Source organism: Taudactylus pleione, unplaced genomic scaffold (assembly GCF_031769625.1).
Source record: "Taudactylus pleione unplaced genomic scaffold, aTauple2 ptg000242l, whole genome shotgun sequence".
In the NCBI taxonomy this organism is placed as follows: Eukaryota; Metazoa; Chordata; class Amphibia; order Anura; family Myobatrachidae; genus Taudactylus; species Taudactylus pleione.
The window spans coordinates 401770-415860 of NW_028284644.1; the positions used below are offsets into that span (position 1 = coordinate 401770).

Here is a 14091-nt window from a genome sequence, read left to right on the forward strand (position 1 = left end):
TTTTAGTCTACTATTTGTCTATGTGTGTGTGTGTGTTAGGCTTAACCGCTCAAGATACAGCAAGTCAGCAATGCAACCTAGTGCTGCCCGATTCCAGTCATCATCAATCTGTGCTCTGGGCCCAAGTTCTGGACCCAAAAAAAATAAAATAAAGTGTATTCTTTTCTCTAATATTTGTCAGTGTGGGTGTGCGTTTTAGGCTTAACCGCACAAGATACTGCAAGTCAGCAATGCAACCTAGTGCTGCCCGACTCCAGTCATCATCAATCTGTGCTCTGGGCCCAAGTCCTGGACCTGAAAAAACAAAAAAATTGTATTTTTTTGTCTAATATTTGTCTGTGTGCGCACGACTGCATGTGTGTGAATTTTGTAGCCGCACCTTGGCTAAACTATTGGTGCTTGTGACAAGACCGCAGAATATATGGAGGGCTGTCACATGACAAGAGAGCAAGGCCAAGAACCACATGTTGTAGCTGCCACCAGCAGTACAAGGATGTCAACTTCCTCATCCTCTATGAAGGCCCATTCCCCAGGGCTTGAGTCACGCCATCGATATGGTAAAGCTACTTTTACTGAAGTTAAGAAAAAAAAAATTAAAGGAAATTTGCCTTTAGATAAGCAAAAAATTGGCAATATACCATTCACTACACGAAGTGGCAAGGAAAGGATAAGGCCTTGGCCTATTTTATGAAGACTGCTGGTTCTAATTCAGATAGCCCTTCTGCTTTTAGTAGTAGTGGTGGTGGTACCATTAAAAAATTGAAAGTTGTTAAGATGAGTAAGACAGCTCCGGAAAAACCAACTGTATGGCCTGAGAAATTGAAATCACAAATCCCTGAGGAGAGTGCAAGTGTATTTGTGGTTGCCATGTGTGAGCCAGACCTAAATACTAGTGTACTGGAGGATCCTCCAAGTTCCAACATTTGTGTGCCCTCTGTAAATGTGGGGAAGGGCAATCAACATCTTCCAGACGTAGTCAGTGAGGATGCTTCTGTGGAATTGCACATGGAGGAGTATATTTTAGTAGTTGAAGGTGCTAAGGATGATGAGGATGTTGATGATGAAGATGTTGGTGATGAGGATGTTGATGATGAAGATGTTGGTGATGAGGATGTTGATGCCGAGGATGGCCCATGGATTGAAAATGCCAAAGCTCATTGTTATCATGCCGGGGCAAAATACAAAAAAATTCACTTCTCACATGTGGAATTATTTCCACCCCAATCCGGACAACAGTTATCAAGCCATACAGTATGTAATCATTGCCAAGCAAGAGTGAGTAGAGGGAGGGACCTAAACCACCTAGGAACCTTAACCTTGTTACGTCACTTGGAGCGCAGTCATCAAATATCAAAGTATCAAATATCAAATATCAAAGTGTATAGTGTCAAGTTCCAAAACTCAAAACATAACAAGTGCAGTGTTACCTACCTGCTCCCTCTCTGTGGGAACCAAGCACCTTTGATCTCCAACACCAACACCGGCATCATCAACATTCTCATCCGTCATTGGGAGTAGTCCTGCTGCATCCAATGTTGTTATTTGAAGCATGACTGACTCCTCTCCTATCCATGATTCCTTAGAAGGATCCTTGATGACTATGGCTGTTGCTGCTGCTGTTGCTGTGAGTGGACCCAGAAGGGGACCAGGAGGAAGACTACTTGTAGCGTATCCTCCAAAAACCAATTAACTGTCAAACAATCATTTGTAAGGGCAAACAAATATGACAGCAATCACCCAGTTGCACAGCAGATTACTGATGCCTTAACAGCTATGCTGGTTTTAGATATGTGTCCATTATCCACCATTACTGTAGTGGGTTTTTAACAGTTAATTGAGGTCCTGTGTCCTTGCTGCCAGATCCCTTCTAGATTCCACATTGATAGAACAGCAATTCCAAGTCTGTACAAGGACATTAAAAAAACCTTATTAATGTCCTTAGAAATGTTGTTTTACCCACTGTCCTCTTGACCACTGATATGTGGACAAGTGGGGCAGGGAAAACTAAGGACTACATGACTGTGACAGCCCACTGGGCAGGTGTATTGCCTACAACAGCAACAGCAGCAGCAACATCTACCAAAAGACAGCTGATACAAAGGCAGGCTGCTCTTTGTATAACTGGTTTCACTAAGAGGCATACTGCTGAGAACCTCTTAGAAAAACTCAGGGAAATCATTGCTAAATGGCTTATCCCACTTGGACTCTCCTCAGGATTTGTGATTTCAGACAATGCCACCAATATTGTGAGAGCATTACATGTGGGCAAATTCCAACATGTCCCATGTTTTGCTCATACCATTAATTTGGTGGTGCAACATTTTTTTAAAAATGACAGGAGTGTGCAGGAGATGCTCTCGGTGGCCCACAAAATATCCTGACATTTTAGACATTCAGCAAATGCTTGTTGAAGATTGCATGACCAGCAGATACTGTTAAATTTGCCCTGCCATCAGCTGAAGCAAGAGGTAGTAACTCGGTGGAATTCTACCCTCTATATGCTTCAGCGGAAGGAGGAACAGCAAAAGACCATCCAGGGCTATATAATGGCCTATGACATAGACCGTGGAGGTGGAATGCACCTTACTCAAGTGCAGTGGAAAATAATTTCCATGTTGTGCAAGGTTCTCAAACCCTTTGAACTTGCCACACGTGAAGTTAGTTCAGACACTGCCAGCTTGAGTCAGGTCATTCCCCTCATCAGACTTTTGCAAAAACAGCTGGAGAAACTGAAGGAGGAGCTGAAACAGAGCAATTGCAGAAAGTATGTCGGACTGGTGGATGAAGTTAAATTCACCAGGATCCAAGAGTCATCAATCTATTGAAATCTGAAAAATATATTTTGGCAACCATTTTGCATCCTAGGTTTATTCTATATTGTGAGTTTTTTTTCCAACAGATCAAAATCTAAAACTATGCAAAGAGCTGTTGGTAAAAAAAATTGTCAGCTGCAGCCGCACGTGAAACACCATTATCTCCTTCTTCAGTTTCTGCAGCTGCCAGGAAAAAACAAAAGTTTCCTTACAGAATGTCTGCTGGTCATGCAGATTGCTCACCAAAAAATGACATCTGGTCAGGCCTGAGAGAACTGCCTACTAGTGACATGTCTTCTACCTTGACTATGTGTGATGTGGTGTCCATTCACAGAATGGTGGATTACTATTTCAGAGATAACAGCCTAATAGGCATGTTAGACAGTCGCTTTCAGTACTGGCAGGAAAGAGGGGCAATTTGGAGTCCCATACACAAACTGGCTTTGCATTATTTAAGATGCCCACCCTCCAGTGTGTACTCTGAAAGAGTTTTCAGTGCAGCTTGCAACCTTGTCAGTGATTGGCATAGGAGGTTACTTCCTCAAAATGTGGAAAAGATGATGTTCATTAAAATGAATTACAAATTCCACAAGGAAGACCTCTATCAACAATTACATTAAAAAAATACAGAGGTGCCTTTGGTGGATTTCAGCATGGACAAATTAATATTGTGTGAAGAAGATGGGGATGATGGGGATGACAAGGATGAGGATGATGACAACTTGTAATGTAAAGCCAGTTTGTGTATGGGATCATTTTCATTTCCATGTCTAATGCACATTGGCAGCTTGTTTTATGGGGATCCATACAAACCAATCATTTCAGCCACAAGTGGCAGTCCTTGTCGCTGAAATGATTGGTTTGTTAAACTGTGAATGTTCTGTTTCGTATACAACATAAGGGTGGGAGGTCCCCTTTCCATTATGTGCTGGTTGGGGCATTGCTGCCTGACATTTTAAATTAATGTTATGGTTGGTTTAGGAACCAATGATTTGTGTTTTTAATTAATTTATTATCAATTTTACAGCCATGGGCTACACCAATGAATTTATTTTTATCAATTATTCTGCCGGAGGCTGCACCCAATGAATTGTTTTTTACTTTTTTAATTAAATTATTATTAATTATTCAGCATGGGGCTGCACCAAATAAATGTTTATTAATTAATTTATTATCAATTTTACAATCAGGGGCAGCACCAACTATCAACTATCAGTTCTATTAATAATAATATCAATCAGTTTTGAGAAAGCAAGCTGGATGCAACCTCTTGGCCCTTTAACTATATGAAAGAATCAATATTTTGAGCTGTGAGGTGGTCAAAATTGACTGGAAATGAGTGGAACTAAATAGTATTGAGGTTATTAATACTGTAGGACCAAAAAAATTCCCATTTTATGTGATTTTAGCTGTTTTTTAAGAAAAAATCCAGATCCAAAACCAAAACACGAAAACAAAACACAGAGGTGAGGTTTTAGTAAAACCAATCTAGATCCAAAACCAGGGGAAATCCAGATACAAAACTAAAACCAAAACACGGGGGTTGGCTCACATCTCTACCATCTAAAGGCTGTTATATTTTCACCAAAATATTTGTAGGTGCTGCCCAAAAATAATTTACTCAAGTGATGTATTTGATCCCAAATTTAAGTCAGCTGCTGAATTACAATTACTGAATGAAAAAAAATACTTTAGAAATGTATACAATATGATATAAACTTTTTTTGGTTCATTGTCTGCTTTCCAGTTATTAACATCCGCAAACATAAGTAAGACAAATAATGATCAATAATCATTTTGCAATATTGTGTCAATATACTCTTTTCATCTTCTCATACACAGGTCCTGGATAATGTCAAAATTGAGCATGATGTCCTAATGACTATAATAAGAAAATATTTGCATTGCATAACTTGCTTTGGAATATGTACAAAGTAAACTATGCATGAAAAGAGATGATCAATAGATTGCCTGGGTATTTATTGAATGATAATGTTCTGCTAAATATTATCTAGTGGCACAAATACTATGTGGCCTCTACGTGTAGCATAAACTAGACCTATGACTTGCAGAAACGGACCAATATTGTAAAAATGTGGTTAGAGAATGCATAAAGATGTTATCATCAATTGTCAGTTCAAAGAATGACTTGATGTGTGGCAGGAAAGCCCATATGTCCCACTTGAGTAGCTGACTACAAACAGGCTCTGGCATCCCTGCTGCCATAGCTACAGTGGTTTTTAATAATACTGATAAGGGACACTCATAACAATTAGCATTCTGGGAGCCCTTACAGTTTTTGATTTCAGGTATAAATTTCAGGAATCGGTGATGCGATTCGCACTGAATTGTGTCATTGTGGCACCGCCCCCTTCTTCACAATGCTGTTAAACTTGGCATTGTGAAGAGGGGGTGGGGCCACAATGATGTGATCATGCTGTTACACCCCAAGCTCCACCCCCAATGATTCGTCATTACCATGTCATGACCCATTTTGCCACGACACACCCTGCCACCGTGGAAGCCCAACAGCTCCCTCCTGGAAGGAGAGAACTAAAAGTTGGCAAGTATGATCTGGTACAGGCTGTTCAAGAGACTTGCCTAAGGAACAAGCAAAAGAACAAGCTGTGTTATTGCAGCAAACAGTTACTGAATTTAAAGGACAAATTCAGCAACTGGCACAGAAGGTTTCTCTTGTTGAACAAAGGTTTGGAGAGACTTTTTAAGATGTTAGTATTTTAAAGTTCTAGGCTTCTATATTACAGAAATGTGTGTACCAGATCTGGGTTAAATTAGATGACTTATATAAGAAATGGGCCTCAGACTGCACACCCTGAGAACACATATATATATATATATATATATATATAATTTGAGGAGCTACCTGTGGAGACAATTGATATATACACAAAAAGAAATACAAGTGCAAAACTCCAAATTAACTGATTAAATATAAATAAATACATTTTGCAGTAAATAGAGGTTTTTGGCATGATCTTGACCAAGGTTATGGGCCTATCCACCACATCCGAGTAACGTCTGTAGGGTAGGTCCCTAACAAACTAGGGTTCAAATCCAGAGTGTAGGACACCACCCCCAAAAAAGCCCAGCTAAGCCACCCCAAGGCATTGCTATAATAAGAAAAGTGAAGTGTAAAGAAAATAGTTAAGAGCAGCAGCAGCTGCATATAAAGAATAGGGCACACCTCAATGATGGACTCCCTGAATCCTTAAAAGGATGTACACTTTATCATTTTTCAAGTTCTACACTCTGCAAGTGCCAATTTTCTGATGCCTCAACTACCTTCATAAGGAAGCTACTGTATTTGGTCTGCATTATACAGGAGTTGAGAAATTTCTTGGATTGAATCAAAGTTTTATATCTTACGAGCAGGGATGGAAAAACAAAAATATATTTTTTTCGTTTACACCATTTTTTCAGTTTAAACCAGTTTTATTTAGAGATGAGCGGGTCCACTCAAACTTCCAGATCTGAGGCGAGAACCGAGCTAGGCTGACTCAGAGCCGACAACGAGGCCAAACGCGTCATCCTCCCGCTGGGATTCTCGCAGATTTTGGATTACATAAAGGTTCCCGCAATCGGCACCATTTTCACTCTGGCTGTGGAGAGAGAAGAAGGCAGATGTAGTCAGTCACTGTCAGTCACTCAGTGTTTGTGTCCAGGCAGGGTTTTGGCCTGAAGGCTGCTGCTGTGTTGTCCATAAAGGGGCTTAGGCTGCAGGATATAAAGGGGGTTTCCTTCAGTGGGTGCTGCAGCTACTGTGTCACTTGTATTGTCTATTAACTGTGGCTGCTGCTGTGTGGCTGCAGTCCATAAAGAGGTGAAGTGTTGTCCAGGGGGGTGCTCTGTCAATTATGGGTGCTCTTCCCCAGTGTGTGTGTGTGTGCATTAGCAACTTAGCTGTGCTATTATTGTTTGGTGACACTGCCGCAGTTTATCGTCCACATATTTGTGACTCTTCAGGTGGTCTGTCTGCACTCGGCAGTGGTGCTTTGTTGTCCATAAAAAAGGGGTGCTGTCTGTGTTGTTCATCAAGGGGCTGCTGTCTCATTTAGGGGTGTTCTTCCCCAGTGTAAAAAAAATAAAAGTGCTTTTTTTGTGTGTATGCATTAGCAACTTAGCTGAACTATTATTGCTTGGTGACACTGCCGGCCAGACCACAGTTTATTGTCCACGTATCGTGACACTATAAGTGGTAGCACGGTGTGTTATTCTTTTCTTATTCATAAAAAATATTTTGACACTGTAAGTGGTAGTGCAGTCTATTATTCAACTTTTCACTTCTTTCCTTAATCATGAATAAATGATTAGCCTACACACCGACTATAAGACCACAACAAAGTGCTAAATAACATGCGTTATATATAAAACATAATGTCATCACTGTAAGTGGTAGCACAGTGTATTATTATTTTCTTATTCATAAATAATCTTGTGACACTAAGTGGCAGAGCAGTGTGTTATTCTTTTCTCATTCATAAATAATCTTGTGACTGTAAGTGGTATCACAGTGTGTTATTCTTATTCATAAATAACCTTGTGACACTGTAAGCAGTAGTGCAGTTTTATTCTTTTCTTATTCATAAAAAATCTTGTAACACTGTAGGTCATTAATATCACAGTGTAATATTTAAAATTGATACAAATTGACATGTGTGCTTTACCCCACTTTGTTTGTTGATATGGAGAACGATCAGTTGAGAGGAGAGCAGGAGCCACATACTAGTGCTGGAGCTGCTGCCAGTGTCACCAGTCATGATGATACTAACTACATCATCTACTACCCAAGGGCATACAGGGTTTAAGACAGGTCATCTAAAATGAAGAACCAATCCTTTACAATGGCAAAGAAAAAAACATCAAATGGAAAGTTAGCTGCAGAAAGACATAAAATTGTCAATATGCATTTCACCACATGAAGTGGCAAGGAAAGGCTAAGCAATTATTTATCTGCCTCTTATGATGATGTAAGCACAAGTGAACATTCTGACATAGAAATTGAGGATGCTTCTGTGTAAGTGCACGAGGATGAGCAGGATATTTGTGTAGCTGATGATAATAAGGATGTTGTTTGTGTAAATCAGGCACAAGTGGAATAAACAGTTATTGCCCATGATAAGGAAAAGCCCATTGTTATGCCTGGGCACAAGTCAAAAAATCCACTCTTATGTGTGGAATTATATCTACCCAAATCCGGACAACAATTGTCAAGTCCTCTATACCCTTTGTAATAAGGGGCACCAAGAGGGAGGGGGGAGCGGGTACAGATTAGCCGAGCCCAGGCTTCCTGAGGGGCCTGGTGGGGGCTCAGTTCTGATGCTGCCCCCCCTCCCTCACAGCAGCCCAGCACACTGCGTGTGCTGAGCTGCAGTGGGAGACTGCTCGTGGCTGCTGAGCAGCAGCCACAGCAGTCTCCTATTCCTGTGGGGGGGAGCAAGCACACTGATTGCGCCCCCCTGGCTTTTCACTGGGCTGAGGGGGCTCAGAGAAGCGGCACAGCAAAACTGTTTTTTTTTCCCGGGAAGGGGGCATGGCTATGCATACCATGATTAGGCCACACCCCCTATTACCCTGTTTTTAAAGCCAGAGTAAGTAGAGGTAGGAATCTTAACAATCTAGGAATCTCCTCCCTGTTACGTCATCTGCAGCGCATCCATCCAAAAAGTTTTTGTGTTTTGTGTTGACTCATCTGAATCACCAGTGGTTCTTTTGGAAAAGTTTAGTTTTTTCACTGCAGATGCACTTGCTGGAGAAACTGAAGGAGAAGCCATCCCTGCATCAAGTGTCACTTGAGCTGACAATTTGCTTACCAACAGCTCTTTGCATCTCTTCAGATCTGTGTTCACTGGGAAAAAGAAAACAATGTATGATTTAAACCTTATATCATAAATCTTGCATTTGCTCTGTTCAGTTTGTCTACAAAGTTATGGTTAAGTGGACAGAAGGTACAACAGCATTCTGGAGGCCACTAATTAAGTTTTTTTTAATATCCCTGTACAGATTGGGAATTGCTTTTCAAGTGAAGTGGAAGCTTGATGGAATTTGGTAGCGGGCACTCAGGACCTCAATTAACTGTCTAAAACACACAGAATTATTGGTGGATATTGGACGCATATCTAATACCAGCATAGATGTTATGGCATAAGTGATCTGATATGCTATGGGTGACTGCTGTAATAATTGCTCCCCCTTGCAATGGATTGTTTAACAATTGTTTTTAAAGTACCACTAGTAGTCTTCCTGGTCCCCTTCTGGGATGAAAATCCACTCCCAGCAGCAGCAGGCATAGTGCTCAAGAATTATTCTGGGGCAATGACTGATGTGAATGAGTAAAATATTTTTTGTAAATACCTCCCCTCTTCACCACCCCTCCTCCCTCATAAATTTGCTTTGGAATCAAATTTTTGTATTAAATTTAATACTATTCAAATCTATCTTTTCCTGTCTTCAACTACATACATACTACAACTCCTTCAGGCCTCTTGAATAATAAAAGCATTTGTTTCCTGATGTGCCATGTTGGAAGTTGAACTGCCACTGCTGCACTATCTTTGACATGCAGTTGCTGAATGCCAAAAATGTCATGAAATATTAATGGGCACAGTCAGCATCTCCTGCATGCCTAATTAATTAAAAAATATATTCTGAACCACCAAGTTAATTTTGTGGGCAAAACATGGCACATATTTTTCACCCATGCTCTCCCCTACTCATAAATTTGCTTTGAAATAAAAAAAATAATTAAATGTACTACCAATCAACCCTTACTGTCCCTGCCTTCGACTACATACATACATAACTCCCTCAGGGCTCTTGATTAATGAAAACTAGAGATGAGCGGGTCCAGTTCCCTGAGAACCAGACCCACCTTAACTTCGGGGATCCGAGGCAGATACGAGTCGGCACAGGTTTTCCCACCTGTCTCGGATCTGAAATCGAGGCAAAATGTCATCATCCCGCTGTCGGATTCTCTTGGGTTTTGGATTCTATAAAGGTCCTGCAATTCACCACCATTTTTCTTTCCAGCTGAGGAGAGTGAAGTGAGAAGGAGCTGGGAGCTGTGCTGTGCTGTTGTTATATTGTCAATACTTAATACTTGTTACTGACTGGCTGTTGTCTATAGAGGGGCTGGCTGGCTGGCTGTTGTCGTGTCCATAGGGGCTGGCTGGCATTGTCCTGTCCATAGGGGCTGACTGGCTGTAGTGCTGTGTTGTCCAGGGTGCGCTCTGTCTTTCAGGGGTGCTCTAGTCTTCACCCACCCTAGTGTGAAAAAAAAAAAAAATGAGTGTTAGCTTAGCAACACTTCTCATCAGTGCAGGGGTGCTGGGCTGCTGTCTGTTAACAGGCAGCTGCCCCTTTTCAGGGGTTCACCCCAGTGTTTAAAAAAATTAAAATAAACACATTTTTTGTGTGACGTGTTAGCCACACCTGTCATCGGCGTAAGTCTGCAGGGGTGCTGTAATGCTGTCTGTCGAGGGGCTGCTGGGCAAAAATAAAGAATAAAAAATTTGTGTGTGCATGTCAGCCACACCTGAATTTCACTGTCTTCAGTGTAGCTGTGCAGGGGTGCTGTGCTCCTGTCTGTCAAGGTGCTGCTGTCTAAAATAATAAATAATTATTTTTTTGTGTGCGTGTCAACCACACCTGGCTGTCTCTGTCATATGAGTAACTGCACAGGGGTGCTGTGCTCCTGTCTATCGAGAGGCTGCTGCCCAAAAAATGCAAAAACATTTTTTGTGTGTGCATGTAAGCCACACCTAGCTGCGTAGGGATGCTGTGCTCCTGTCTGTTGAGGGGCTGCTGTTCAAAATAAAAAATAAACATTTTTTTTGTGTATGTGTCAGCTACACCTGGCAGTCACTGTCATCGGCATAGCAGCGCAGGGGTGCTGTGCTACTGTCTGTCGAGGGGCTGCTGCCCAAAAAATAAATAAACTATTTTTTTTGTGTGCGTGTCAGCCACACCTGGCTGTCACTGTCATCGGCGTGGCTGTGCAGGGGTGTGTGCTCCTGTATGTTGAGGGGCTGCTACCCCAAAAGTAAATTAACAATTTTTTTGTGCATGTTAGACACACCTGTCATTGGCGTAGCTGCGCAGGAGTGCTGTGCTGCTCTCTGTCAAGGTGCTGCATGAATATTGCAATAAAAACTCTTTTTTTAAGTTATCGGGTTACAAAAAGTAGTTTTTTTTAATCTTAAACATAGCAGAAATGTTATCCTAACAGCTTATAAAGTTATATTCTCTAAAAAACTAAAGCCTATATTTATTTACAAACCTATACAGTGGACATACTAACTTCTAAAACTGTTCTATTCAAAAATGTAAACAATAGCAAATATTATAAGTCTAGTGTGTTATGGTGTGTTATTAAGATGTTAGAATGTAGAAGGCGAAAAATTGGGTTGACCACAAATGGCTGATTGATCAACCATGGAGACTGGAATAGTGTCATAAGGAAGAGGAGGCTGCACACTGGGTCATGTTATGAGTTGGAAATATGGGTGATGTTGCTGTTAAGGGATCAGGCTGGTATCAGTGGACACATTGTTATTATAGTTGTTGTTATTTTGGGTTTCCATCTCCTGATGGATGTTTACCAACAGACAGAGACTGCCTATCAGCTTAGGCATAGACACTTCCTGAGGAACAGAGTGCTCTACTCTGGAGTGAAGCCAAATAGGTGGGAGCCCCTGTTCCAACATCTGGAGCTCTTCTCTCTCCACAAAATCTATTTATTATAGATGAAAAAAATGTCATCGGGGACATCTAGCTCCTCTTTCTATACCCTGCTCACCGTTTTTGAAAAGTCCAGGATGGATGGTTTGAAAGAAGCAACAAATGGGGATGGTCATTATCAAGACCTGGTCCCCCCAGTGGGTGTAGTCTGGGAGGTATTGTTGGTATGTAGGCAGCAGAATAACAAAGGCCTCCATGTTGTCTGTGCTCACTATTCTGTATTTCAGTTTGCGATTAAGGTAGGAATAAAGTCGGCTACAGAACACAGAATCACTGGAAGCCTTCGTGCATTCAGGCCAGATATGATCCATGAATTCCCAGACAGATTCCAGATAGATGAATCCTTTGCGTGTGATAATCTTTGGTAATTCCTGGCAAAGGTGGGTGTTATAGCCAGACACTTTGAAGACTGTAATTTTGAACTGCTTTATAGAAAACATGTGAATTAAACCTTTCCACGCTGCAGAACATGATTGAGAAATCCCTTGAAGTTCAGCACATAGAGCATCTTTTTTCATGTGAAGAAAGATTCTCCACACTGTAGACTTCCATTGTGACTTTTTAATGGTGATTTCAATGATGCCCACTGGCTGAGATTCATCTCAACTGAGGGTTTGGTTTTCTCTATGCAAATGAGACAATTCACATCCAGAAGATGACTCTTTTGTTTAGCTGTGGTGTCAGACTCTCTTTTTGGCTGAATATGCACAATCTTGGGGGCACCATGATGAATCAGACAGATCCTCCAGGGTAAACATCTGATCTGGTGTTGTATCTATTTCTATTAAACCTTTTTGTGTGAGTTTAGTCATCTGCCACTTGTGGTGGAGCTCTTTTTCTGCTTTCTCAATGATCTCCAGAGTATGCTGTCTCTCTTGGTTTCTCCAATTTGTCAGCTCCAGTGCAGCCATTTCTGTTGGGCTCAACCGAACAAGACATTGTGCAGTGATCTCCCCTAGTACCACATGGTGAAAGAAAGTCTTATTTTTTGGGTCTTTCAGATTGAAGAGGAGTCTTTTGTACTTATTTTTGTACCTCACACCAGTATTATACAAGTTGTTGTAAATTTCATTCTCGACATTAATTGCCAATTTCTTTCAATGTTTCCAGATGCACATCAAGATTTTTAGTCTACTGAACTCTCTTCAGCAGAACTTCATATAGCATCTGTACTGTGGTGGTCCGAATCTCTTTAGGTGACTTGCCTGAAGCCAGCATCAGGGAGGAGAGAGTCTTCATTCTTTTACACATTTTCTTTTTTGACTTTCCTATGGGCTGTGATATGTTTAGGGATTCTGGACTCGTCAACAGGTCTCTTGTCCTTTTTGTATCGAGCATAGTGGTTAAGTGTGTCTGAGATTGTTTTCCATCCTCTTCACGTATTATGTCACCAACATCATCATGGATGAGAATGTGCTTTCCCTGACCCATCTTGTCATAGCAACTCTCCAGCTCATACAGTATCTGTACTTCTTTGGAATCTGCTTTCCAGTATCCTAGCAGCTTGCAAGTTTGGTCTTCTTTCTTAGTTTTAACAGGAGAGACTCTGTTCATCATCCAGCATATCTTCTCCATCACTGAGGTATTGTTCAGAGTAAAAGCATTCACATTTTTAGAAATATGATTATCCAGAGAATGCTCTGTCTGCCATTTCACATGAGGAGATTTCAGCATGGAGATAAACTGTACATCGGGATTAGGATCAGACAAGGTGTTAAATGGAGTTTCTACCACAAACTTCTCAAATAATTCCAATGGGCTGTAACATTCATGGTTCTGAAAGCAGGGTTAGTGGGATCCACATAAAATGGTTTTTCCATTTTCTCACTTTCTTGATAGACCTCCACACTGCTTTCTCTGGAGCTGTCAAACATAATAAACCAGCTGTGTCAGCATATCCACGCTTCTGTAGGCCACTCTTGAATAATAAAAGTGTTTCCTGATGTGCCATGTTTGAAGTTGAACTGCCATGTGTTTGTGCCGCCCACTGTTGTGGCTTAGTTTAGCCAGCCAGCTAGCTTGGTGCAAATTTTGGACCTAAACTGGATGAAAACAATATATTGACCTGTGAGGTGGTCAAGATTGCCTGGAAACGAGTGGAAATAATTGTTATTGAGGTTAATAATACTGTAGGAACAAAAAAGGCCCATTTTATGTGATTTTAGCTGTTTTTATGATCTTTTAAGAAAAAATCCAGATCCAAAACCAAAACCGAAAAACAAAACACAGAAGTGAGGTTTTGGCAAAACCCATCCAGATCCAAAACCAGGGGAGATCCAGATCCAAAACCAAAACACATGGGTCAGTGCACATCTCTAATGAAAACATATGTTTCCTGAGTCAGCCAGCTAGCTTGGTGCAAATTTTGGGCCTAAACCGGATGAAAACAATATTGTGAGCTGTGAGGTGGTCAAAATTGACTGAAAATTAGTGGAATTAATGTTATTGAGGTTAATAATACTGTAGGAGCAAAAAAAAAGCAAATTATGAGAAAAAAAATATGTATCCAAATCCAAAACCA

The 14091-nt window shown here is 41.0% G+C and overlaps 1 pseudogene; it reads right to left on the bottom strand.

Moving 5' to 3' along the window:
- Window positions 1–11209: 11209 nt before the first annotated feature.
- Window positions 11210–13396, bottom strand: LOC148516712 (PHD finger protein 3-like; annotated as a pseudogene).
- Window positions 13397–14091: the final 695 nt, after the last annotated feature.